This window comes from Oenanthe melanoleuca, chromosome 2, assembly GCF_029582105.1.
Source record: "Oenanthe melanoleuca isolate GR-GAL-2019-014 chromosome 2, OMel1.0, whole genome shotgun sequence".
Taxonomy (NCBI): Eukaryota; Metazoa; Chordata; class Aves; order Passeriformes; family Muscicapidae; genus Oenanthe; species Oenanthe melanoleuca.
This window is the reverse complement of record NC_079335.1, coordinates 43,988,886-44,016,875: the sequence shown is the minus strand read 5'-3', so window position 1 is coordinate 44,016,875 and position 27,990 is coordinate 43,988,886.

Sequence of the window (27,990 nt, the reverse complement as noted above, 5' to 3'; positions counted from 1 at the left end):
GATGTCTGCAGGGTTGTCATGTAGATCAGGCATTCTGCCAGCAGTTTGTTAATAACTTTATACATAATTGGTAGGGGTTTAGGTTTGTGGCTTTTCTTTTTGCTTAATGCAGTATTTTATTGTCAGGTATTCAAAATAAATCAGATTCAAGAAGCTCTTGTTTAATATCAAGTGTTCTTTCCAAAAGTGAAAACTACAGTCTTAAGAGTTTACCCAAAACTTAAAACCTATATTTTTTTCTGAATAAAATTTTCTGATTTTTAAAAGAACACCTGACATACTCTGTTTTCTATATGATCACTTCTTGCATATAATCAGACACCTATGCAAGTCTTTTTAAAATCTGAATTTACAAATAAAATATTTTGTTTCATTTAATGTTAAATTTCTAAAGATATTTTATCAAGCACAACCATTAGTACATCATTTTGAAGACAGAAAAGAATAACTGTTGTTTCCAGAAACCAAATTTCAAGTGTGAAATATGCACATAAGAGATGAAAATGTAAACATAACATTGAAGCTCATATAGCTGGATATGTAGCTCACATGAGTTGAGTTTTGACTGAGTTTTGATGCATAGTATAGCATCTACAATGCTTTATTAGCTTTGCCCCTTCTTTCTGCTTAATAAGAATATGCCTTCTTAGGGCTATTAATTTTATAGTATTTTTCAATATGTCTATTGTTCTTAGATTTATGCAAAAAAAAAAATTTTTCCTTTGTATTTCTTTTTTGTCCAAACACTTCTTTTTACAAGGATATCTGCAGACGTATTTCCCAGAAGAGTTTTTCCTCCAGCTGACTTACTCAGAAAAGATATTTTTCAAAAGATTTGGATTTTTTTTTCTCTGTAGTAAATTAAATGTCATCACAGGATTTTTTCCTCCTGCTGTTCCAATCCTCCAACAACTCTCTGGTGATAAATAGGTTCTACTGGTGCTGCCAGTACTGGCTTAACTAACACTAGGAGAAAGGTGGATTGGGCACAGCTTGCAAGTGGGTTTAACCTGCAAAAAGATTACTTGGGTTTTACTTGGCAAGGATCTGTCCCCAGATCTTCCTTTATCTGGTCCAAAGGTTATTGCCAGAAACCATCTGCACATGTGAGGTACAAACCAAACGGTTCATTGAAGCCTCACCCTGTGTGGCATCCTGGAAATTTTTAACAGCTTGAACCTTTCCAGAAATATGAAATTACCTCATCTGGGGGGAATGTCATATTCTTAGTGAGTACTCTGCCATACAGTCTTGAAACAGGACTTTTTTAACTTTGCAGGATGATTTTATTTAAATTTCTAGCATATTCTCATATTGAAACATTTTTAGTCGATACAGATATTAACCTTCTTACATACAGTCCTATTGTTTCTAATGACGAGTAGAAATACCCACCCATGCTAACTTTTCAGTCTGTCTTCCAGGATTTTTTTCCTCCAAGAGAAATACTTGTGAGCCAGGCAGATTGTGTTACCTTCTGCTGAGCACCTGCTGTTGGCTCAACAGCAAGCACAACCACAGACCCATGCTCATAGCAGACACCTTAACACAGCAAATATCCTTTGGCACTGATGTCAAACCTGATGTGGAACCTCATGGTATTCCTCTGTGATTTATCACCCTAGAGATCCTCAAGGGAGCTGTGGTGCCTCTACAGGAGGTGGCAGCCCCATGTGAAGGCTCTTACCTGGTCCCAAGAGCAGAACAGCTACTGGCAGCGAGACAAGAAATCCAGGCATGCTGCTGGCACAGGTTTGTGCCACACATCTGCTATGTAGCACCAAAAATAGCTCTCCTCTCTTCTGCCTTTTTGCTTTTGACATGGAGTCACAGAATCAGAGATTTGTTTATCTTGGGAAAGATCTTTGATATGATTAAATATCACTGTTAACCCAGCACTGCCAAGTAAGCGTAGCATCTACATGTATTTTAAATACCTCCAGGTGTGATGACTCCACCACTTTCCTGGGAACCTATTAGTGGCACCACATATTAGTGGCTAGGTGTTTTTTTTCCTTCTGCCTTCACTCAGAGTCTGCATTGAAGCATGAGAGTTGGATTTTTCTAGTTTGGACTCTGCTGTTTATTAATTCTTATCTATAGTACAGTGATGTCTACAGCACTTCTAGCTAACAAGCTAAAAGCAAGAAAATGGAGCTGTATCCTGCTCATTACAAGGTCTTTTAAGGCCTGGCTATCCAATTAAAAACTAACATCTATATTATTTACACTTTTGACCCAATGACCAAACACTTGTGACCTGCACTGAGGGATTTTCTATCCAACAAAATCTACTACCTAAAACTAAGAAGAAGGAGCAAGAAGGAAGAAGAGCCAATGCCTAAGAACCTCCTTGTCCCATGCCTATTACTGTATTATAAAACCCCAAATTCCAAACTCTTCACCATGTGATATTACACACTTCTACCCAAATGACACACCAGTGATTCTAACTCCATCACTCAAATTTGGAAGCCTTGTCCAGGGTGTCAAGTCAAAAGAAGTGTTCTTTTGAGAGTCAGTGCCAGAAAGCACAGAAAGTCCAAAACTCCCAGCCTGCAGGATTCCAACAGGAAGCCTGTTCCCATGCTTGATAACCTTTTTGGTAAAGACATTTTCCTTAAAATCACAGAACAATTTAGGTTGGAAAAGGTGTCCAAGGTCATCAAATCCAACATTTGATACAGCACCACCTTGTCAGCTGGACTATAACAGCTGGACTAACATCCAGTCATTTCTTGACTAATTCTAGGAGTGGTGACTTCCCTACCTCCTTGGGCAATCTGTTCCAATGTTTATCAACCTAGAAATTCTTCCTGATCTCCAGAATTATCACCAGTTTCCTCACCTTTTGCTGGACATTCTCTAACACCTCAACGTCTTTCTTGAAGTGAAGGACCCAGAACTGAACACAGCACCTGAGGTGCAGCCTCAGTACTGCACATGTACAGTGCCCAGAGGAAAAACTTCCTAGGTCCTAGCCACACTCTATCTGATACAAGCCAAAATGCCATTGGCATCCAATCAAACCATCCCCTGGTGCAACTGGAGGCTGCTTCCTCTTGTCCTATCACTTCCAGCTTTGAAGAAGAGACCAACCTCCACCTGTTCACAACCTCCTTACAGGTGGTTGTAGAGATCAATAAACTCTCTCCTGAGCCTGCTCTCCAAGCTAAACAGCCCCAGCTCCCTCAGCTGCTCCTCATAAGCCCATGCTCCAGGCTTTCACCAACTGCATGCTCTTGGAGACACAAATGTTTCCATTTTCCCTCTTCTCATTCTAAAAATTCTCTCTTTTCTCATATCTAAAGTTTTGTGGGGATTTGTCCGTCTCTATGGCTGCATCTGAGCTCTCTGGCTACTCTTCAGCTCTCATGGTAGCTGGGGGGAAAAGTAGACATTTCTAGAGAGAAATGTTTTGCCCAAAGGATGATGTCTAGAATGGGCCAAATACATCATACTTCCAAGAGTTTTCTTTCTATTGATTATAAGCATATTTGATTTCTATTGATTATAAGCATATTTGGACACTGTGCTCTAAGTAAAGATGTTTCCATTGTAGATAAATCTAAATTTCCACAAAAATCCATTCACTATATAACCCTAAATTCCTTTCTGAACTAGAAAACTTGGATTTTTTCCTAACATCCTGGTTTTTGTACTTCTCAGTCTCCATAAATACTGCATAAGTAGTAAGAATATGCTAGCACTCTTGCTTTATGGACATTGATTTCACAGTCTTCAAAAGTTGTGTTTGAGGAGATATGGGATACTGAAATAAAGACACAGTCTCTTCTCATCCTGCATGTAGATCTTATGTTTAGTGGAAATCATTTGTCAGCCATAGGAACAATAATCTAATTGGCAGAAAACTGATAGCTTTGGTAAAATGTTTGAACTTAAGTGGACCGAGTTTCAGCTCGATTTGAATGAAGATTAGATTTCTGGTCTCTCATGCCTTTTGTTTGCACATAAAACATTTGTGCTGGAGAAGAAATATCCCTTTTATTCAGTAATATACTTAGTCACTAAATCACAGCAAGACTTGACTCATTAAATACTTACATGCTCTATTTATTATACATTGAGTTTTCTGCTGTTAATGCCTCTTTATATTTATATTTCTATGTATTTGTAAATGTTCTCAGTTGTGTAATAGTTGCAAATATTTTTTAGTTTCCAAAATAGAGCATCGGTGGAAATGGCTATCATTTTGCATAATTGGAATGGAACATTTTATTTTAATGAAATAACTTATTTATAAGAGCCTTTGAATGAAAACTTAATTGTTTAGTGGTACCACCTGGTATGATGATCTGTTACAGAAGTGCTAATGAGGATTTTTCAGACTTTTGTGGCAGAAGAAGTGTTAAAGCCAGGATTCAGTGGATGAATCAGCTACTAAAATACTAGCTTGACAGTCTTTCAAAACGTTAAAAGAAATTGATGTTTCTCTAAGAAAAAAAGAAACCATGACACATTTCTGATCTTTGCTTTCCACCTTTTTTTTTCTGGCATTCAGTCATTGAATTCTTCCATGCTACTTAAATGGGAATCTTTACAGCAGCCTTTAGGTTGAGTAAACAGAAAACATCAGTTGCAGTACTAGAGGAATATAATAATTTAGTCTTCTGTTAAAAAAAGCACTACTGCAAAACACTTATTTCTTCATATATTCTAGAAACGCAGATGACTCAGGGATAGGATTTTCAAAAAATGTAGGTATTGGAGGAAGCTAGTCTGAATTTTTGGTATTTTGCAGTAACTGATTATAGGTATTCTTCTTGAAATATGTCAAATCTATTTCAAAACAAATTGCAGATTCTTAGGATTAGATCTTTAAGAGATGAGAGTTACCTCTGTAGGTAAATTAGGAGTCAAGAAATTTTCAGAACTTCTAAACTACATTCCTCTGTCTCCATAAAATAACTACAGCTCTGTGGGCCAGCATAAGTAATACCATGTATTGACTCATACATCTTGAGAGTTTGACAACTATTAACATTTATCACTTTCGAGTACAAACTGGTTTGTTTGTTTTTTTTTTTTGCTGGTGACTTGTGCTTGCACTTAAACCATTTGCATTGCAAAAGAAATGTCTGTTTTACTCTCAAATTCACTTTACTGCCAGACCTGTACATTGAGTGAGACCAGATGTTTCTGTCTTGCTTTGAGTGCAGTTCTGTCATGATTTGAGACATTCCAAAGCATTAGATTGTGTTTTGGATGCCAGAAATGCCCTGAAATCAGTAGGTAAGTTCAGGATCTGTAATCTGCCTCTCACCTAACATCTGGAGTATCTGATTCCTCAAGGATTTGAAAATCCTAGTTCTGGGATTTAGCCTCACTTTGAAACCATCCTCCATGACTACTTTAGTGCTACTGGACATGACATTTGGGTTTCATGAAGATCCACCCTGTAAAACTGAACAAAATGACCTGAAATGGAAATAGTGTGCAGAGAGGTTATCTTTTAGGAGAACCCACCATCCTGCAAAGATACATTATTTTCTTTTCATCAACCAGTCTTCTTTTTGCAACAGGCTGTATTGAAAAATCTCAAATTATTCAGTGATAAAATAAAACTATTAGAATAAAGAATGTATTTGTTGCTTTTAATGATGTTTTTAAAGGCATTGCTTTTTAAGACATTGCTATTTTTTAAAAAATAAAGTTGTTAAAATCCATGTCAATCCTACTTTTTGATGAACAGGTAGAAAATTTTAAAAACATTGTTTTCCCTGTTGGAATAATTTTGCTTAAATTTTGCACTGTACCCATTTTGTCATGCTGAAACAGTAGCTCAGCTATGAGATATTTTCTTACTTTACAATCTCAGTCCTCGGATTGCAAGGCTTTCTTCACTGCTTCTAATGCAAAACTTGCAGCTTAGAGGATAAACTCACTAGAATATCAAGGCCAAATAATTTGTTAGATTTTTTTATCTGACCAGAGATTATCTTACTCTTGCTTTTTGTGTTTAATAAAATGTTCTGAGGTGCCAACATAAAACTATTATTAAACTGACTAAATTGGCTACATTCTAATTTTCTCATTATGTGATCACAGGTATAACATAAACTTGGTGTGGAAGAAAAAGCAGCAAAATACTGTAAAACTTTATTAATTTGCACTTGGATAGCCAGCACATTATCAAGCACATGTGAAAACAAGAAACCAGCAAACTAAAGACTAAAAGTGAATGGTACTAAATCCTGGAAAAACAAAATACCTTTATGGTGTGAGACCTTGTAAGTAAATTCTCTGTGGAGATTATATGGATTTTAGATACTTCTCTACTTATTGATACTGCACATGCTGCCACAGAATGCATTATCAATGAAAAATAATAAACATATAAATTAAATCTGCCTATTTCTTCCTGTCTCTGAGGCTGCTTCACAGCCCTGGATTGAAGCACTTCTTTTTGTTCGCTTGTTCTCTCTTTTTATTTTCTTGGGTTTTTTAATAATTTCTTCTGTTCTTGGAAACTTAGGCCAAATGCCTAGTTTTACACAAATCCCTGCTGAGCAATATCTGATTTTTTTTTTTTTTTTTTTTTTTTTGTAATTTGTTGTGAACATCCTGTGTTTATTTTTTAAAGGCAGTTTAACTTCTTCAGGAGACTGCAATGTGATAAAAGGGCATTGATTTAAAAGCATGAGAGTGTGTGAGTAAAAGTTCTAATAAATTTATTTTACAGTTTCCAAGGATAACCAAATATATGTCAGTATTCCACAAGAATTCTGTTCTATAGCACCCAGACATGATGATGACTATATAATAAAATCATATTGCTGCAACCCCTGTTCTTAATATTCCACCTCTGGCAGGACAGTTAAATTTGCTATTTTATGTATGAGAAGATTATCAAAGATAAGAGCATCTGCCTAATTCACAAGAGCTTCCATCATTCTAAGGAGAATACAAAAGGCTTAAGTTTTTGTTCCATCCATAGTAAGGAGTGTTTTCTCCATCTGTTATTGCACTGTTAGCCATGAGCTGAGGAAAGTGGGATTGCAGGCTACATAAGTCATATTGTCAAGTTACCTCCTTGCTATCAGGATAGTGAAGAAAAAATAGATTTAACTGTGCTTACTACATTATATCACTTGCATTTAGACTGAGATCCTTTTCAGTGGGGAAAATGTTAAGTCAAAGATTTCTGAAAAGCAATTTTTCTTGTTTTGCTCAATTACTAGTTTGAACTAAGTTCTGCCTTGTAGTTTTTGTACTTTATGAAATGGTTGCTGCAGATATTAATATTGAATAAGAACATATTAGTATGTATTCACACTTATTACCTCACATAATGATTTTTAACACTACAAACCTTCTCATTCATCACATGAATTAGGAGTTCATGTAGAATAAAAGAATATTAAGAAAATTACTGTGTTTGTTCAAGGCTCATTTTTCAAAAGCACTGTTTAGCTCACAGGAAGGATAGTCAGAAATACTTTAAATGAAGATTGCATATCTAAATAATTAATAGAAGATGAACATGAATTGCTTCTATTCCTTATGAATTATTGATGTTTATTTATTTTGAAATATGTAAAATATAGCTATCCAGAAATTTAGGCATATTCAAAGGTCATTTTGTTTGCAAAATTTATGTACAGGGTATCTTATGCCATTCCCTACATGATCCTGAACAGAAATTTTCTGATCTCCAGAGTAAGCTCCTTTTGCTGTTGCCTCAATTTCCAATTCCTTTCATTGGCATTGCATTCCACAGGAATAAATTAGAAATTTGAATAGAAGGACACTGAATTCAGAACCTAAGAGAACAAGTTCAAAGTGAAAAATTGAAAATTCATTTTTACATTAATACTAAACTTCCAAGAGTCTTAACCCACATATTTCAGCTGGTGTGTATTAAACTGAGATAAAATGCAAAACTTATGGAGGGTACTTTTCCTTTAGAGCTGTTTAGAGCACTATATTTACATATTACTAGCAGTATTACACCTGCAGATTTTATCCCTCATGTTTGCATTGGTGATCCCGAGTTTTTCTAGTTTTCTGAGTTTCCTACCCCTTACCCCACTCTACACTGCCTTGCTGAATAAAGCAGATCTTGTGGTTTTGCAGACTATACCCTGCATAGGCTGCTCTATACAGGGGAAATATGACACATTCTCATGGGGAATTTTGGAGTGCACAGACCATGAATCAGCAGGGATTGACCTAGTGGGCATTTCTTAGTCATGAACATGATTTATATGAGCTGCTTCAAAAAGTCGCAGAGAAGAGGCTATAAAAACAAAAATTCAACATTTCCTCTGTTCCTAATCTTCCTTACATTTAATCATGGCCTTATCAGATAAAGAAGTGATACATTCAGTGTCCAGGTACTGCCCTGGAATGCAGGACAGCTAGGATTTGCTTCTTCCTGTCAGAAAATACCACTCTTTGACCTTGGGCAACTTTGGGTATTGTTGCTCTGTGCATAATATCCTCCTATAGAGACCATAGATTGTCTTAAACATGTACACTGCTCAACATAAGAGAAAACTGAATAATGAAGTGTCTGTGGGATGAGAAGTTTCTGACTTGTCTGACCTAGAGCAGGATGACACATTAAAACTCATACCAAAAAAAAAACAAAAAAACAAAATAAAACAAAACAAAACAAAAAAACCAACAACAAAAAAAAACCAACAACAAAAAAACCAACAACAAAAAAAGCACTTTTGACCCATTCAGAAGGACAATAGATTGAAGAATATTTTAGACATTAGAGGAAAACAAGCAAGCTTATGGCATTTTTGTCCTGTTAAAAGCTTTCTTTCCTGCCCTCTTTTGCACACACACACAGGGAATTGTACATGAACCCAAGATATAAAAATAGTCAGCTTCTGTCTTTGATTGAGGGAGAAAGACACAAGCCAGATTTATTGGCTGTCTAGAGACCTTATGTTCAGTTTTCTCTTGTCACATTCACACCAATTAAATGTGAGAGTTTATATGTTGTCCTATCTGTAAAAATGACAGCCAGATCCTTGTGTGGCTCATTTAATTGTCTCTGTGGAATAAGTTCCCCCACCCTGGTATAGAAAAGAGTATTTCCTATAGCTAGTATAAAACCTCTATTGCCTGAATATTTTCAAGATAAAAAAATATATTCAGAAAAAGGCATGTGTAAGAGACAATTGCATTCCTTCCTCTCAAGTTAGCACAAGTTTTAAAAATGGAATTGAGAAACACACTAGTAATTTGAGAGTGAAACACCATATATAATATCTATAAAGACATAGTATTCAGGCTAGGTGGTGTTGCCAGAATACACAATTAAGTGCCTGTTGCTACCTGGAATGTACAGTCAGAAATGAAAGGCCCAATGAAGTCAAAATTAAGTGTAAAAAAAATGAAGGGAAAAAATATTCCAGGCGAAGCAGCTGATCCTCTCTTCTATATATATATTTTACCCCAGTCTCATTGGAAGACTTCACTCTTCTGTTGCATCTACTTTAAATTTAAAAAAAAAATCTCTTAGGGTGTTAGCCAATTACACTGCAGTCAAGACAGAGATTTAGTACATTTCCACATACATGAAAGCTTACCGAGTCTTTTCAATCTTTTTTTTTAGCAGGATTTTGTCAAAGTAGAAAAATCAGCTGAAAAATTTAAGGTATGAATACTGTTGAGTAATTTTCATATTATTTTCTCATCAGAAAAACTGATGAAGCTCAGAAACAGTTCTTTAAAAACGATTTCATAGGAATCTAGGGAATATGACAGCTACAATACTCCTTAGAAATCAGAGAAAATACTAAGATATTTGGAAATTGTACAAAACATGTGATCTTTGCATGAAATATTTACTAAATTGCCATTTTAATTTCTCTACAGAATATTAGATCCATTTTTTAAAGCTGAAAAATTATCTGTCATTTCGTTATAAGCTCCCCTTAACAAATTCAGTGTTGGATTTCTGTGTTTGTAATATTATGTATCCTAATTTTTTTCTAGTGATTCCATCTTTGTTGGTGATTTTCGCCTTCATAATTGTAAATCCAGTCCTTTGTTATTCTGTGACTCCTACTGTGCAGAAAACTGACCTGGCAGTCTGTTACTTGGTTACATGCTACTATACAATGAATAGATCTAGATCTGACAATATGCCAAATAGAGATTTTTAAGAAACTCTGTGAGAGAATGTGCTAATGATGTCAATGAAATTGATTGTATTTCCAATATAATTGGAGTCATATGCAGTATCTGTTGAAAGTGGTATATTTTAGGATGGATGTTTTGTGGGATTCATGACAACGTCTTTATATACATTAATTAGTATTATATTCAGTTATTATTTGCACCAATCTCATAAGTACAGATGAAAAAAGGTAAAGCTATCAAAACCTATGTTAAAATACAAAAATTATTGATTATTGTGATGATTTCATTATTTTTCTGTTAACTGGAAAATGTCTACATTTAATTTCTTTTGTTGTTGTTTGAAGGGAAGAATAGTGAAATTCTACACTTTAAAATCACTACTTCAGTGTTTAAAAATATAGGGTTTTTTTTAATATTAACTAGCAAAGTTTTATTGTAAGTCATTGCTTTTAACATTTTGTCTAACTTAAAACTTTTCCCATCATTTCTGCTTACGTATTTGATACACAGATTAAGGTCTACTTTTATTTTACAAATCCTTTCTGCTTTACTGAAGCAGAGCAGGAGGATGTCATCTCCAACTGCTAAGAATCATCTCTCTGCCAGTTGCAGCCATTGAGATCTGCTTGAAGTTAAAATAGATCTGTTCATTTTCTGACTAACACTCAGTACAGTTCAGTGAACTGCCAAACTGAGAAACAATTATAGAGCTCCTGGAGCAATGCATTGCCTTTGCATCTTAGATTACTTTAAACATTTTAGCTCGTTCTTTGGAGCAGTTTTCCACCAAATCAACAGTACTCCAGCAGGCAACCTATACCTTTCTGGCACTTTCCAATTGTGTTTATAAAGCAAGTTTTTATTCAGATCATGGACCATTTCAGGAAGTAGGCATTACCTTACAGTTTTCTCCTAGTTTTTATTGCAGTTCTGATATTGCATAATAGCACAATATTTTTTTTTTTACTTCCTTCTCCTATGGGTGGGATGAGTTAAGACAGGACCATATTCAATTTATTGCTTTTTCAGTGGCTCCCTAAATTATTGACACTCATCCTTACGTTCTTTGAAGAACAATGCCTCCACATTGGGCTTCTGTGATTTCACTGATGGAAAATAATAAAAGGCAGTGCAGGCTTTTAATAGTTGTTATCTAGTAATAAACGATTATTTGAAAAAAAAGGGAAAAGTGTCAAGTGACCTGCCCCATATAATGACTTTTACTTTAGGTCCTGAAAATGCTCCTCTGAGTTTTGAGGGGATTATTTTCTTTTCTGCACTAGAAATATATAATATACCAGAAGGACAAAATATATTTTAATAGCTATCTATGTTGGAGACTATATTATAATAATTAATGATGTGTTCCTGATTTATTCCCTTGCTGCAGTGAATAGTCATCTCCATTTTGAAAGTGGTGACTACAGATATACAAAACTTATTTATAAAATACAGGAAGAATTGTCCAATTTTCAGTTTCTAGGACCAAAGAAAAATCTATGTCTTATTCAGGGTAAAATACTTTGAAAGCAAAGAGCTTGTCCTAATTTCCATCTTAGATATATATTCTGAATTGCTCAAGGTACAAAATTCAAATGTGCTCTTTCTCATTGTGTTTTTCTGTTTTTTTTTTTTTTTTTTAGTTTTCTTTTTAGGGTGGGGGGGAAAGGAGGTTGTTATTGTTGTGTTTGCTTTTGGTTTTTTTTTGAAAGACAACATTTTTGGTGCACATAAAACACTGAATTAATTTAATAGTTCCATGGAAAATTGTCCAATATTAGTAAATGAAGCTAAGAAAACCACACAGTCTGGCTTTTAGACTTTATCAGTAAACAAAGCAATGTAGGAATTAGGCTATCCTGTAAAATCTTTGATAACCCACAGTTTTACGAATTTGCAGATAATGAATGTGTAGGAGGAGGCATATACTGGGCATGCCAGCTACATGCCAGTAACTTTTTGCCATCCCTCCCCTGCATGGCAACAGTTCTCTTCAAACTTTATGAGCCTCATCATTCTAAATATCATTCTGATATTTAGAAATAAGTTGAAAGGGAACCAAAGAATTATGAAACCTCTACTTGCCTTGGTTAAGCTCTCAATATTATCCTGGGCATGCTGATCAGAATTATTACTTCACTCTTTTTCTTCTTATTATTTTTCTAATTTACACCCATTCTAATTTTTTTTTTTTCTCTTCTGCATTCAGTTGTTTCTTTTTTATCTAAATCCTTCTTTCTGTTTGAAAACAGCCTGACTTTGCCAGCCAAGACAGATTTTTGGCAGTACTGCTGTGAGCCTGTGACCAGAAAAGAAGTTGAAAGCAGTACCTTAAATGCTTTGACATTGACACATTTTTGCCAGATCTTGAAGCAGATGATAAAACCACATGCTATGTCTTTTTCTTTTCTTTGGGTTTGTTGTGATTTTCTTTTTTTTTTTTTCCTGCAGCAATCATGCAGGTAAGAACCCAGACTCTAACCTGTTTATTCTTCCCCTCCTCCCCTCATTTTTCTTTTTTCATCCTTCTCTTTTGTTTCTTTGTTTGTTTTAGGAAACAGAACTGAATTCTTAGAACAACAGCTTAAGTCGTTCACAATAAATTTCCCTTTTTTCCCAAGAAGGGATAATAATTACAGACACTCATACCATCTATAAGACTGTCAAGCAGGGTAAGAATCTTTTTAGAAAAGTGTATCAGTGAATGGGAAAAAGGAATAGAGTGAAACCTCTGCTTAATTATTTACATCACAGTGTAAAACCCTTAACCATTTTTTTGTTGCATTCTTTATAAGTTTTAAAAAATTGCCATCTTCATTGTGTCTCATGGGGTGAAGCTGACTAAAGCCTCTGTATATCAGAGTTATTGCTTAGTATTGCATTGATGACATTATCATATAAAGAACCCTGTGTTTGTCACACTCCTTAGTCTGTGAGATTGACTGTTACATTTCTATTTTGAATTCTATGATTTTGATTTGAGTTTTGGATTTCTGATTGAAATTCAGCTGAAGTGAACATCTGAATACTGAAATAGCAGAGATCTCGTTTGCATCCCTTCAGAAAAAAAAATAGCTTTGGAATTTTTTTATACTAATGTCTACAAGGAGAGTGGAAAATCCCTGAAAAATAGTAAATTGACTATTTTTTGCATATTAATTTAAAACTAGCTTGATATTAATTCAACATCTATCCCCAAATTAAACAATCAAAAAATAAAATTGAAAGGTTGGACTTGCACTCAGAATCCACATTAATATCTGGAAGCATTCAGAGTGAGGACCAGGTTCAGTCTGCTGTAAAAGACAAGACCTCAGTGGATCTGACTGTTATGCTTTACAAATGCACATTAGTAAGCTGAGGGGCCACCATAAAGAAATAAAATAAAAATAATCTTATGTCAGAAAATATTTTCAATACATATTCCTTTTTCCTAGGCATATATCAAATAATAATTTTCATAAAAAGAATGCCTTGAAATATGTTTTTAGATATTGAACAGAGGCATAGTATAAACATTAATATGAAATAGTATCTACCTTTAGATATTAAAAAGTAACTAAAAAGAGATTTTCAAATATGAAATAAGATTATTATTGAAATTCAGAGGTGGCTGACGAAAAATATGAAGATGACTGGTAGAAAGCTTTTTTCTAAACAGATTTTCTGGCACAAGTTTTAGCATCCTGAATCATATTAAAATTAATCCTTTTTGGGTATCAGTTGGATTTAGAACAGAAAGATATGCTAGCTGTAATTCTTTACTCCTGAATTTTGGGTAAAGATCAAGGAGGTGATGATAAAAATTGTTGTCATTACAGGAAATTATTAGCCAAAATAGCATTTTTAAACAAACTGAATAAGTTACTCCCAGTTCATACCTGGGCACTGGTTTGAGCAAACTGTCTGGCATGGACCAAAACTTTCTCATGTTTTTTTTTTTTTTTTATTTTTAATGCTTTATCTGTATGATGATTTCTTCCCGCTGCTGTCACATGTGGTACAGCCCTGTCTATCCTATGTATGAGTCTATCCATACTGACAGCAAAACTAAGGAGTTTATAAAATGCCCATACAAAAAGGAAACCTTATAGTTATGTATCTTCAAACTGCAGATAACTAATTATTTTAATCAGGTATTGAATCAGGCATTTTAATTTGATCAGTTATCAAAAAAGAAGAATTGAAGGCTCAGGCAACCATCTCATCACCACCTGAAGAGTGCAGCTGCTGAACAAGGCTCTCTTCTGAAGGAAAACTCGATTTTTATAAAAAACTGTGTCAGATAAGGATGTGGGCACAGATAACAGCTAGCACCATTAATATGTGTTATCACTTTTGTCTTTGTCCATGAAAATGTCTCTAGGATTATGCAGAGAATCTAACCTGGATGAATGGATTTGTTCTGCTCTGCAGACATTTTTGTGTCAATAGTCCCATGATGCCAAGAGCCAATCTGCCACAACATTTAACTTATTTCAAGGAGGATAAGTAAACATTTACTGTATATGACATTTTCTTGCTTATATGACAATTTTTAGTCTGGGATTAAACAAATATAACATTCTGTACCAATAAGAAAAAAATAAACCTGTACCAATAAGAAAAAAATAAACCTGACATATTTTTAAAGTATTGGCTAAAAGCGTGACTTCAAATGCTGAAGCAATCGTATAAATAAATAATTTTAATTTCTCAGAAGCTTAGATTTGGAAAAAAAAAAGTAAACCTCTTGGATATAAAATGACATGAACGTTATATAAATTATTAGCCTGGTTTTAATAGCTAATAATAGACTTAAAGTAGGGCTTTGTAAATTTTTAATAGGGTTTTCATGCCTAGTTTAACTTCTTTTTTAACAGAAGCTGAATAACTTCATGTATTTTTGGCAATGTTCTTTTATAGTGTTCTTCTATAAAAGGATTATTTTTATAGATATATATGCTTAAGTTGCTCATGTAATCCTCACTCTATTCCTAATTTTCAAATAAAGATTCCAATCTGTTGTTCTGGAGACAATTATTGTGCTGCCAGTGGAATTTTCTGGTGACAATAAGAGAAGTGATTAGGAAACTCACTGAAAAATATGTTTTTTCTCAAAGAAGATTTTTTTCATGGTATCTTATATTTGCTTCCAGTCTCTGATTGCTTAATAATGAAAATTGTTTAATAAACTAGATAATGTGTTTATTGTCAGGTTTTTAATAAATTTAAACTGTGAGTGACTTGTCTTTTATGAACTCTAATAGGAATTTATTACTCAATTTGTGATTTGTATAATAGTAGTGGTTTTTTTTTCTCTTATAACTACCTATTCTACTAATATATGTATGTATTAAACCACAAATCTGATTCTATTACTGATGGTATATAAAATAAACAATAAAGGTAAGGATGTCATTTAATTAAGGCCATATAAGACACACAGGAAGTAGAGGAAAATAATTCTTTCCCAAGAGCCAGAGTATTGTAGGCAAAGAAACTTCTCTTCACAAAATAGGATAAGTTTCATGTGTCTACAAATGTCAGCTGTGGACACAGAATAGATTATTTCATCATCATGGAGTGTAACTTAGCTACAGCTTGACATGAGTTCTTTCAAAGTTTGGAGTGAGAGTTTACATTCTAAAACAGAAAAAAAGAATCCCAAATACTTCTCACACTTCACTTTTAAAAGCAAAGGAAACAAAACACTCAGAGAGAAACACTTGGAAGTTATAACAGAGCAAAGTCAGAATCAAAGCAAACAGCAGACTTGCATCTTTTACACTTCAGGTATTTCCTGGGGACAAGCATTTGCTGAGATGTGGAAGCTGTGGTTAGATTTCAGAAATGCTCCTTAGAAGTATAGGTGAGAGGCCAATCCTTGGTACAAATTTAAATATCATCAAAGAACTTTAGAATCTAGCAGCTCTCTCCAGCACAAGGGAAGGAATTGAGGGGAAAATTTATACTTAGCTCCTTTTTACCATTTCTGCTTTCTTTGCTTATGTTGGCTGAGTTTCATAAAGTCATTTTAGGAACCAAATAGCTCAAAAGGAATCAAGAGATGAATCAGGCAGGATCAAAAGGGTAAGTCCTTTGGAAATTCTTGGAATAAAGAAATAAGTGGGTGAAGATTTGACTTTTCCCATCTTTCCCAAATCTTTCCTAAGCTTTAAGGAAAGTCTAAAAAGAAACATACTCTCCATGTGAATACAGGGATAGACTGTAGCCATACAGAAAACATCTGTCTCCTGCTCATATGGATTTCAAAGTTACCACTGCTGTTCATGATCCCACCAACTACTTTCAGTCTCCCCTGAAGTGTTCCTTGAATACTCATTCTCAAATTAGCAATATATCTTACACAAGCTTGCTGAGAACTCAGGGAATAAAATCCAGCACAAAGCAAAAGCCTTTTATGACTTTCTCCCCAGATCACTGAGGGTATTCTCTGTGAGGCTTGCATCAGATAATCATGACAAAAACGATCACTTCCATAAGACACAAGGAAGAAAACCTGCCATATTTCATCTTCACCTTTAGCAAGCTTTACAACCAGACTTTACACTGTAATTGCTATCCCAAGGTGACCCAAGTAACTGCATTTTCCACTTGCACCACAGCCAGTACAAAGAAAAAAGTTATCCCTGCTGAAGGTGTCATGGAGGTTCTCTTTTTTGGGCAGCTCATACCAGCACAGCTTGAGAGAATTTCCTAGGTTGAAGTAGGTTTCTCTCAAGGCTGTGGACATCCCAGGGACGCACTGGGGGTAAAGCCAGTTTGACACACAAGGCTATCAAAGGTCAGTTCATATATAATACAAAGATCAGTTCATATATAATGCATAAAAAATGATAAAATTACATCAAATTCATATATCTGGCAGATGCACATAGAATCAATCTATCACAAGAGTTTTAAATCAGAATATCTCAGAGAATGGATATAGGAAAGCTCCCTGGAAGCATTTTATCATCTACAATTCCAAATTGGCAATAAGCAGCATGTGTTAGAGGGAATGTTTTAGTTTCCATGTTTAATTGAATAAAAGTGAATATAGTAATTTAGCACCTGTGGAGAAATATCATACACAATTTGAATTATTTTGTATGCCTGTGCACATTGCTTACCTGAGTTAACCCCTGAATGCTGGTACAAAGGCAGGAACAAAACAGCCACTCAACAACAGCATGATAATGCAAGGATTTGTGATATGTGATGGAAAGATGTGTTCCTATAAAAGTTAACAATAAACTCCTACTGGTTTCTAACAGGCTAAATATTAATGAAAGTATAAGAAAAATCCAAGCAGTTCCTACTGCTCTTTCAAATGGAATATTTGTAAATGGTTTTTAGATTTTCAGATACAATACTTTATACTTCAGAGTAAGGCTAGATTCACATAATTTCCTTCTGAAGCATCTGAAATTAGATTGACTTTTTTTAAACTGTTTATTTGCTTTTGGTTTCTGTAATTAAAATTCTTTTCATGTCCCTGGAATAAATCTTGATCTTATACATACAGGGATATCTTTTCTATAGAATCTTTGTTTCTAGTCTGAATTTTTTACTGGAAAATAACACTCTAACTTATGCTGGTCAGCTATTAAATACTATGGGGAATTTTTATTCATCTAAGACTATTTCTATTCCAAATTTAAATGTGTTGGTTTGACTCATCCTAAAATGGAAAGATAAGACATTCAGAATTGGATTTAGCTCCCAAAGCTGTTAACAAAACAAGTGTCAAGAGATAAATGTCACATCTAGGATTTTGACTTTTGCCCACCTCCTGTTCCTCAAACATTTGGTCAGAAGAAATAGAATTTAGATTTTCATAATCCTTCAGGGACTTCTTAGGCTTATGGAAAGGGCAAAATATTTTAAGCCACTCAGGAGTGTGTTGACTCTGAAATCAGATTGTATCAAGAGAAGTGCCTGATTTAAAAATTCATGCTCTCAAAAAGCTGTCTAAACACTTCCATTTCAATTTCTTTCCTTATATATGTGGAACTCTCCTAATTATTGATTTTTGGAACCTTTCTATTGAATGATAGTTTTGGACAGTCTTGTCTTGGTATTCACTCTCCAGCAGCTTGTAAACTTGATATACAACAGAGAATGACTATCATATTTCACTGCAGAATAACTTCTGAGACACTTCTTCAGGTTTTGTTATATCCTAACAGAACAGTACAAGTAATTGAACCCATAGTGTTTAGAATTTTTATTTTCCTCTTCTGTTTTTTTATTTTTACCCTTCACAATTGCAAGGTAGTTTAGTATGCAAAATTGTATCTTTAATATTTTTTTTTTTTCTCAAGGATCCTTGAATTCAGCTGACTCTCTGAATGCAGAATGCCTCTTTCTGGGGAAGAACAAATTTGTAATACCACAGAATCTCTATTTTTCTTTTTAGGCAACCTCAATGTCCTAAAAATTTACTGACAATGAACTAAAGTCCATGTCAGGGAATGCAATAATTAACCACCATATATCTACCAAAAAGATATTATATATATATATATATATATATATATTTCCAATGCTGGTATTAGTGAAAGAAATGTTCTCAAATAGCTTTTTGCCCCCATAAGATTTGCATAACACTGTCAAAAATGTGTGGTTACATTTTTTTCATTTTTTAATATGAGGGTTTTATTTAACCAAATTCTTAGAAGATACTTAATGCTAGATCTTCAGCTGTCTTCCCTAACCCAATTTATCCTCTGGCATTCTGAACCCAGATGTATTTCTACATAAACAATACATACAGCTGACCTGTGGCTGGAAAGGGAAGAAGGGAAAGCTATTTAAGTTTATGATAACAGTTAGAAACTTCCTTTCTCAGCCTCAGTAAATCCCACACAGAAACACATGTGATTATTTTGTCCAGGAAGTACTAAAGCAGGCAACTGGTTAACCAGTGGAATGTACCCAGGAGGAGATCACTGTGCTCCTTCTCTTGCTTCCTCAAGCCCCTGCTGGTGCTCAGGAATGCAAATTGCAGTCTGGAAGGCAGAATACCTGGCTTGCCTTAGTGAGAGTTGTACTGTATTAATATTTTGATCATGTATTTATTTCTGAAGTATAAGTATTGATGGGTATGAGCAGTATCAATAATCTCACTGTTTTGCATTCTTCTTCCATCTCAGTTTGTTACATATGGCTGTAAATTATAAAAAATAATTTTGTACTTTTTTTTTTTTTTTCTGTTCATGGGTAAATGCTTCAGAAACGTGTGATAATTAAGTCTTAAAAGTATCTAAAAGGTAGTTGAGTATGAGATTCATATTTGGGATTCAAAATACTATCAATAATACACATTTCCATGTCATCTAATGGTCAATGACCCATCAAAAAAGCTCTTCTATCAAGTTTAAGTAGCATGCTCTCTCTAAAAAAAAATGAAAAAAACCACCTATTTCATGACGTGTGTTTGCAAAAGCAAGTATGATTTTTTGTATCCTTTTTTTTCAGTTTATATCATAAAATAAACAAATGTGTTTATAGAATTTTGTAATAATAGTAAGGATTTTCCTCAGCAAAATGTAACCCCTCAGACAAGGATGTGGTCAGGCCTGACATTGCAACACTGGGAACCACAACCTCAGCTGAACCACTGGGACTTCTTTCTCTTCAGTGTAACTAGTAATTTAAATTTTAAGATGTTATCTATGCAACATTTCATGCCTGCATTTCCTTTGAGGCATGTGAGTTCAGAGATGATGCATCCAATATAATAACAGAAAACAAAGGAAGGATTAGAAACACAAATTTCAGTAAAGCAGTGATGCAATCTACTGCACAGAACACTCAGAGTATCCTGCCTTATTTTCTTCCACTGTTCTTGTATTTATGGGTAGGATTATTTCACACACACCATTTTTTGTTTTTTTTCGTTTTCTCAAAAATGCCTTTAATTTCCTATAACTGTAATAAAAACACATATCAGTTTACCTCTCAGATACTCTGAGTACACACATTAAGTATTGTTTGTATGAAGTTTCACCATTTTACATTTGCTTTCCAAGAGGTAATGTGATTTACAACTGTATCAGTGCATCTGTTTCTTGGTACAAGTCATTGTACCATTCTTTTAATTTTCTTATCAGCAAACATCAGAATATTACTTGTGCTGTTATAAGCTTCATCAAAGGCTCACTTTGTGATGAAGGACAAAAATTGCTTCCAGGAAACAAGAAATGATCTAATGTGACTGTCACCTCTAATGTTAAGCACCTGTCATGAGCTGATGGGGAAGTAAAAAGGAAAAAAAGGAGTTTATCAACTGCAGCCTTACTTCTTGGGTGCTTTTGGCTGATTTGCACCATTTATGAGTACATCCACTGAAGTCATTCTGAAGTCAATGAATTAGAGGTGCAAGCTCTCTTAGGAAATGTTTGAGCTCTCTTTTGTGTTTGCAGGTGTTTCTGGTGCCTCAATAATAATCGTGGTAAAAGCCTCATAATCAAAGCATAATTAGCAATAAATGTGGGCACATTTTCTTCAGCACTACTGCCAAGCTTTCTTTTCATACCACTTTCACACTTACAAGGACAGATAGCTGACAACCAACTTTGGAAATGATCTGCTAATTTAGAGAAAAGAAAGCTCCAACACAAACTGTGCAAAAGTAACCTGGCTTCCTTATTAGAAGATGAAGGATACATTTGCAGGGATACTTATGAATATATATTTTATTGTATCTAATTGATTTTCTTTCTCCCTATGTGGTGCTTAGCATTCATATCCTGTTTCTAGAAAGCAAAAGTGTGCCCTAACTCTAGCTACCCTAGCTATTCCAATCTTAATCCAGTTTACTTTATATTTTGGATTTGTGCCTATGATTCATAGTAATTAAAGCTTCCTGCCAAAAAAAGGTGCTGAAAGCAACTTTTGGGCTGGATAAAAGAGGTTTAATTAGAAAATAAGCACCAAGCTCATGTTTCCATCTCACAGGTTGTGTGTGAGCACACAAACAGTGGGACAAATTCTGACACAAAAAGCTAGTCATGGGGTGGGGGTGGGGAATTCAGCTGTACTGTTTTCAGCTTGGTTAATAGAGGAGAAAATTCTAACCACTATTCTTCTTTTCTGTAGCTGACAGTTATTACAAGATGCTCTAATCCAGCTACAGTGCACCTGAAAATGGTTTTAGCTTGGTCCCAAAGAAAAGAAAATAGCTGCTGAAAAATCATGCTCTTCTGGCTGTCTGAGTAAAGGGTAATTGTGGAGTTCAATGCTCTAGTATTTCTGGAAGGTGCCTCTGCATAAGGACATTTTTTCCCTGAGTTCTAATGCACTGTGTAATATGAAACTGTAAATTCTGCAAAAAACCTCAGACCCTACATTCATTATCTTTTACCACTGTTTATAAGCACTGAAAACAATTACATAGATAGCAAGAGTTTCCAAGTTCTCTGAAAATACAAACAGCAGAACAATTAAGATAGTGCCGGATTTCAAGGCACAATTATCAAGGACTTTATAGATAAATATACTTTGTCTAAAGGAGATTAAATATACTTCTTCTTTTCAGGGTCAAAAAAATGGCAGGTTCCACTCTGGTGAAGTTTAGCATGCTATTATTCTAAAGCCATATGCTCTCTAAAACTGTAATCTCTTTTCTTTGTCATTCCATATTATAGTAGTTTGTTTGATCTTTTCAGTAGTAGGTTCCCTGGCTCTTCACAGAGGATTTATTTCAGGTTGGTAGTAATCTTCCTGGGCCCTACCATTAACTGTAGTTCCATCTCTCAGCCTTGATACCATGTTGACTCTTGCTAAGACAAATGTAGTACTAGCTGCATTTCTGTTTTGGGATTTTTTTTTTTTTTTTTTTTTTTTAATGCCTGGATAACCTTCAGCTAATTTCAGCTTCTGTTTCACTATTACCTACTTGAGTTCACCTTTCCAATCTTCTTCAGTATCTTGTACAAACAACAAACTCTATTTTGTGGCTATAATCCTTCCTGGATGCACAGGTTTAGAGCTGAGCCTGTTAGTCTTGACAAGACAACATTAATTGGAAATACAGTGTAGACCTCCAAGTCTTCCACATAAAAGCAAAAAAACCACAACAACAGACAATTAGAAAGTCAATATTTTCCTTATCTATTACCACAAACATCTCCAGTTCCAATTACATGGAAAATGCAGTGACTGGACATCACTGAAAGATAAATGTGTGGTAAGTATTTTCTTTTAAAGCCTATTGTTCTGCCCATAATTTGCTTTAAGGTTTTGAGGGGGGAAAAAAACAAGGAAGAAAGCAACTGTGTACAGTGTTCAAATATTCAATGGTTGTCCACTGCATAAAACAAAAACAGCAGCTTTATTTGAGGGTGCCTCCAGCATATCCAGGAACCAAGCAAAATAACAGATTCTGTTCCTTCAAATTACACTCGTGTGGACCATTACCTGGCTTACACTGAGGCATTTTTCCAGTTCAAAATATTTTAAAAATTGATTTATTTGTGATTGACCTGTACCTCCTCTTTCACTGAAACTGGAAGTTTCCTGGGTCCTGAAATGTGATTCCTTGGTGCTGCTTGGGAGCTCCATGTCCACGAGAGGGGTTTCCTGCTGCTCAAATCACTAGCTGCCCACAGTTCTAGCAGACTGTGAAATCCAATTAATTACACTCTGCAATTCATATTGCAGCAGCACTTAGGGAAGTGGCTGCTCTGGTGTAAGGAAGAACAGTTTGTGTCCTAAATAAACCTATTTCTGGATTCCATAGTTTCTCAGGATCTACACGACAAGTGTGTCTCCTATCTCTGGTTTGCTGCACAAATGGCAATGCTTTATATTTACAGCTCTCTCTCCGAAAAAGAGAGATATATAAATGTAAACTATTTTTTTTAGGCTATTGCCTCAAAAAGTTTAGAATTATAGTTAAGTTTTACCAGCCTTAAAGCTATGTATGACAATACCTAAACATTAAGTGTGGGCAGCTCAGGGAGCCCCTTACTGTAATGAGACCCCTGGCTTTCCCTGCTCCAATTGTCTGTTTCAGAGAGGAATGGAAAGTTCCTTTATTTTGCTGACACTCAGACCTTATCTGTTATTGATTTTTCTCTATTGCTGATAACACAAATGCTACTCCTGCTTCATCTGCTTCTTTGTTTCCAAGGGACCCTGCAAATCACATGGGTGATGTGTTCCAACAGAGATTAGATCACTTGCTTGCTCATTTGTTCTCACTTTTGGCTTCTAAGTTATTTTTGCAATTTACACATTCAGCAGCTAATCTGCTTACCTCAGACAGACATTCTCCAATGTCACAGCTCTGTAAGCGAATGGTAATTTCATCCCCTTTCCCATTTTTCTTCCATTACAATGACAAATAAACTCTAAAAAACAAAAAACAAAACGACAACAACCCGAAACCAAACAAACCCCAGACCCAACCAACCAAAAAATAAAAAAAGCCAACCTAGTTTTTTTCTGATATACTCTTTCAGTAACCAAACCCCATAATGTTATATATATAATGTTATATATCAGTTGTATGTAATAGCAAAAAATCAGTACTATTTTCTATTCTATTTTAGTTCTCTTACATTACCATTCTCTCAGCACTCTTCAAATTCAGTTTAATGTAATAATATCACAGTGGGATCCAAATTTCAAATCATTTAGCTTTGTTGTTATCTTTGTTTGATAGGCCCATTGCAGTTTTTTGTCAAAAGTATCTGCATCTGAAGTTTACACAAAAAATCAGAAGCCATGCAGGCTGGCATTTCAAAGCTGCCAGACACTAACTTTGATACCACTAGGAAGAGCTGTTCAAGCTGTCTCCTGCAGAGTGGACAATCACCTGTTTTAAATGAAAGCAGGTGGGTGACATAAAAACAGACTCTGGAAATAGCATCTTTAATTTAATTCCCTTTGGAGCACATTGAAGACTTCAGTTTCTCACAGTGGTGGTGAGGATCCCACAAGAATGATGCCACCTTGCCCTAGATGGGGCTCAACCTCCTCTTCCTATCCATGCTGACAAAGGACTTTAAGCTGTGACAAAGAATCAAAGGAGCTAAAATGAAATAAAAGCTTAAGAAGTCTATTGTGAAAAGAGACTTTTCTATTTAATGTTTAAGCTTCTAATTCCAATTACTTTTACCACAATGGGATTGTAAATCTGGCCTGGTGCTTTTTTATGGGAACACCTACCTCTGCTGCTATTTGCACTCCCTCTTTTATTTCTGCATTTTGACTGGAATGCTCAGCTCATCCAACCCACTTGCACAAACCAAAGGAATGAAGCCAAATTTAGCTTATGGCTTTGCCATGTCTAAAAAGTTTATTAGAAGTCACATGTGTAAATACAAAGTGTTGATAGACAGAGGATGAGAAGGTGGCCCCACATTACATAATTCTGTGACATAGGAGGAGTCATAGTGCAGTGATTAATTCCTTCATCAACACAAAACTGGCAAAACCTGACTTAGAGTCTCTGCTGCCTGTCCAATTGAAGGAAACAGAAAAAAGAAATAAAAAGGACAGTGTGTCATATTACTAATATCTGAAATTTCCTGAAGGAAAGAACAGTCTTGAGCAGAACTGTGGCAGGCAACAACTTTAATAAGATGCTGTATTATTCACATATACAATTACTCAGTGAAATTAGGGCAAAAATATTTTTTTATACTTCTTTTATTATCATGATCTAAAACAGTTCAATTTTTGCTGTGAGACAGGCTTGCTGATGGCTTCAGAGAAGGAATGTATAAGCTATTTGAGAAAAGTGTCGTGTTTTTCAGTTACACTTCTTTTAACTCTGCAAGCTACCTCAGAAGATCAAATTAATGTGTTTCTGCATATTTTTATCCTTGTTATGGTCACAGTTAGCCAGACATCAGAGAAGAAATTTGCATTTCCAGTACCCTAAGTTGATATTGCTTTAAGTCAGAGTAATTCCAGAGATTTTAGAAGAATGAGCCTGGATTCATAGCAATATAACCCAGAAAAGACTCTCTCATAGGGTGAAAAGGTTCTAGACATACAACAATTTCAGAAGAAGGCTGTTTGGACATACATCTACTGAAATTTAAGTAACCCCTGCAATCTGCATTGCTCTTATAAATACTATTCGACCTACACTTTCCTGTATGATCTTGTCGAGCCTGAATGCACAGAGTTAAATCAAAGGCTTTTAAAAGGGAACACTAGGAGATAAAATACTGACAAGAGATAATGTACTTTTGTATGGATCACTTGGGATCCTTGGGACACAAAGGGAAGCTTTTAAGTGGAAAATACAACAGGCTTTGCTCTCACTAGGATATTGGACTTTATTCTTTCCAAACAGATCTTGACTCAAAGGGTGTACTGAGGATTTAGAGATGCCAGTTTAAGTAGGAAGAAATTAGGGCAGCTGACTGGATATGAAAAAGGAGCAAATGACTTATGGTAAGCAGTGCATCTCCAATGTCAGAGAGGGAGAGAACTACATTGCATGACATCTACTAAAGCTTGCAAAAAGTTAAAATTGGCATTTCCCTGCTTCTTTTTTTTTCTTTCTTTTTTTTTTTTTTTTTTTTTTTTTTTTTTTTTTTTTTTAATAAAGGAACAAAAGACTTAGGGAGTTGTTTTGTGCAGTTTTGGAATTTGAGGGGTAGGAAAAAATGTAAGTCTGACACTGGTCAGTTTCATGATTGGTTCATGTTCCTGATGCTGTATAACATCACAGAATAATACAGGCAGTATTAATTTCTGTATGACTTAACTTTCAACATTTAAAATAACTTCCAAATTGTTTGCCAAACTTAGTGAAAAATCTTCCATTATTTTTCCTTATCAAGGGCAGCTAAATCTGTGTTTTTCAACCTATCTAACCCTGTAGTATATGTTATTTAATTTCTGGGAGAACCCAATCTTAGATATTTTCTTGAATTTCTCTTTTACATGTAGTTTGTTAAATTTTTCATTATTTTCTGTCAACATTGAATTTCCTGGCTTTAGAGCACTTCCTCAATTACTGATGTTTTCATTATTTTGTGATTTGAAGTTGACATTTAATTTCTTTGATTGGTGTTTAATGGTGTCAATATTTCTTATTTAGTCACATTGAAGCTCTGTTAATGTTTCATGTTCTCTTTGAAAATATAAAATTCTTAATTTTTTATTTTATTTCTTAACTATTTTATTTTATTTTATTTTATTTTATTTTATTTTATTTTATTTTATTTTATTTTATTCAGTTTGTAAAATGATTTATCGATTAACCACAATGACAAAGTACTACTTAAATTTTTAAAAATTAGCATATGCAAACAGTCGACTGCTTATTGGGCAGTTGCCTCAGAAATCAAGCTAATTGATGATGAATTTCAAGCTGGTATAACAGGGCTGTTTTCAAATTAGATCATTTTATGATTAAGGGCTTGAAGACTCTAGTCTGACTTCAGTGTTTGTTGCTGTGCTAGTTGCTGTTCAGATGACACTAAAAGAATGGTTAAACTTTACAGGGCTCCCTTTGTAGTCCATTCTGAACCACAGGAGTGGGATAAAAACTTTTAGAGGGGTTAGGTTGTCATGCATTACCAATGCATGGATGATACAGTAGACATTAAATTACTGCAGGTTGCAGGCTGAAACCTGGATCAAATTAAATTAAGACTAAAACCTGTCTAAACCCTCGTCTCTGACTGCGCTTCCCTGACTAGCTCAGCAAGGATAAGGTGGAGTATCAAGTCCAGACACCAATGGATGTGCTCAAGCCAGTCAGTTGAAGCTGCTCCCTTCAGCAGAGGCTTCTTCCACTCCTCTCCAGCCCACTACACACCACTCCACTCATTATAGGAATAAAAGTAACCTAGAAACCCAATTACCTTGCCACAACAACTCATCTTTTTCAGAGGACACACAGAAGAGGCAGCACTCAGTGCAGCTCTCAGAGGTTAATGCAGGCATGTACTCCACTTTTTTCCTAGGCAGCTTTCTTTTGGCTGTATGAAAATGCAAGATTAAGGTCAGATCCCTTACTGGCAATAGAGCACAGTGTGTTTTGCAGCTGATCTCTGCAGCAAGCTAATAGATCTGGAAACAACTTTTGTTTCCCAGACATTTTAGTAAAAACCTTTTCAGCTTTTCAGAACTGCAAACCTATGCAATATAATTGTCTCAGTCTGCTATTCTTTTTTTTTTTTTTTTCAAAATAATCAAGAATAATCAAGTCCTGATACTATATCTAAGCATCATATTGGTGGGTAAAATGTGAATATTATTATGGGTTTTTTATAGTTGCATGAATCTATAACTTCCAACTCAATCATTAGGATTGTCTTCCTTTTTAAAGGTATGAGTGACACTACTTGAATAGAAAAAGATTATTGGCTTTTGCTTTTTTATTAAGCTATTGTATTCATATCCTGCAAAATGCATTAAAAAAGAGGTTGAAAAAACCTCTTGAAATAGCTTGCTATTTTTTGCCAAAGCAGATCACATTTTTTCAAACTTCTCTAGGCTCAGAAAAACATATTTAGAATTAAAGTGAGAATACAGAGAAGTCTTTATAAACTAATTTCTAACACTAGAATAAGTTAGACTGGAAAATATTAGATATTACCACATATTACTTTCCTATGAACTAAATAATTTTTGCAACTACAGGCAAATTTTTCAATCCACTATGGAATTGGTCATTTCATGGAATTTCTATTTCTCTTCTTTTCCCCCTACTTTACCTCCTTTTCCTTAAAACTTTTCTCTCACAGCCTTTTTGAAAATTACATTCTCCTGTTTTTTTTGCATTGTTTTACATCACTCTAGTTTCTGTGTGTGTACATGCATATATATACAGGCAAGAATACAATGTATGGAATTATAGGATGGTCATTTCTCCTAATTTCTTTGCAGTATTTAACTGGAGTT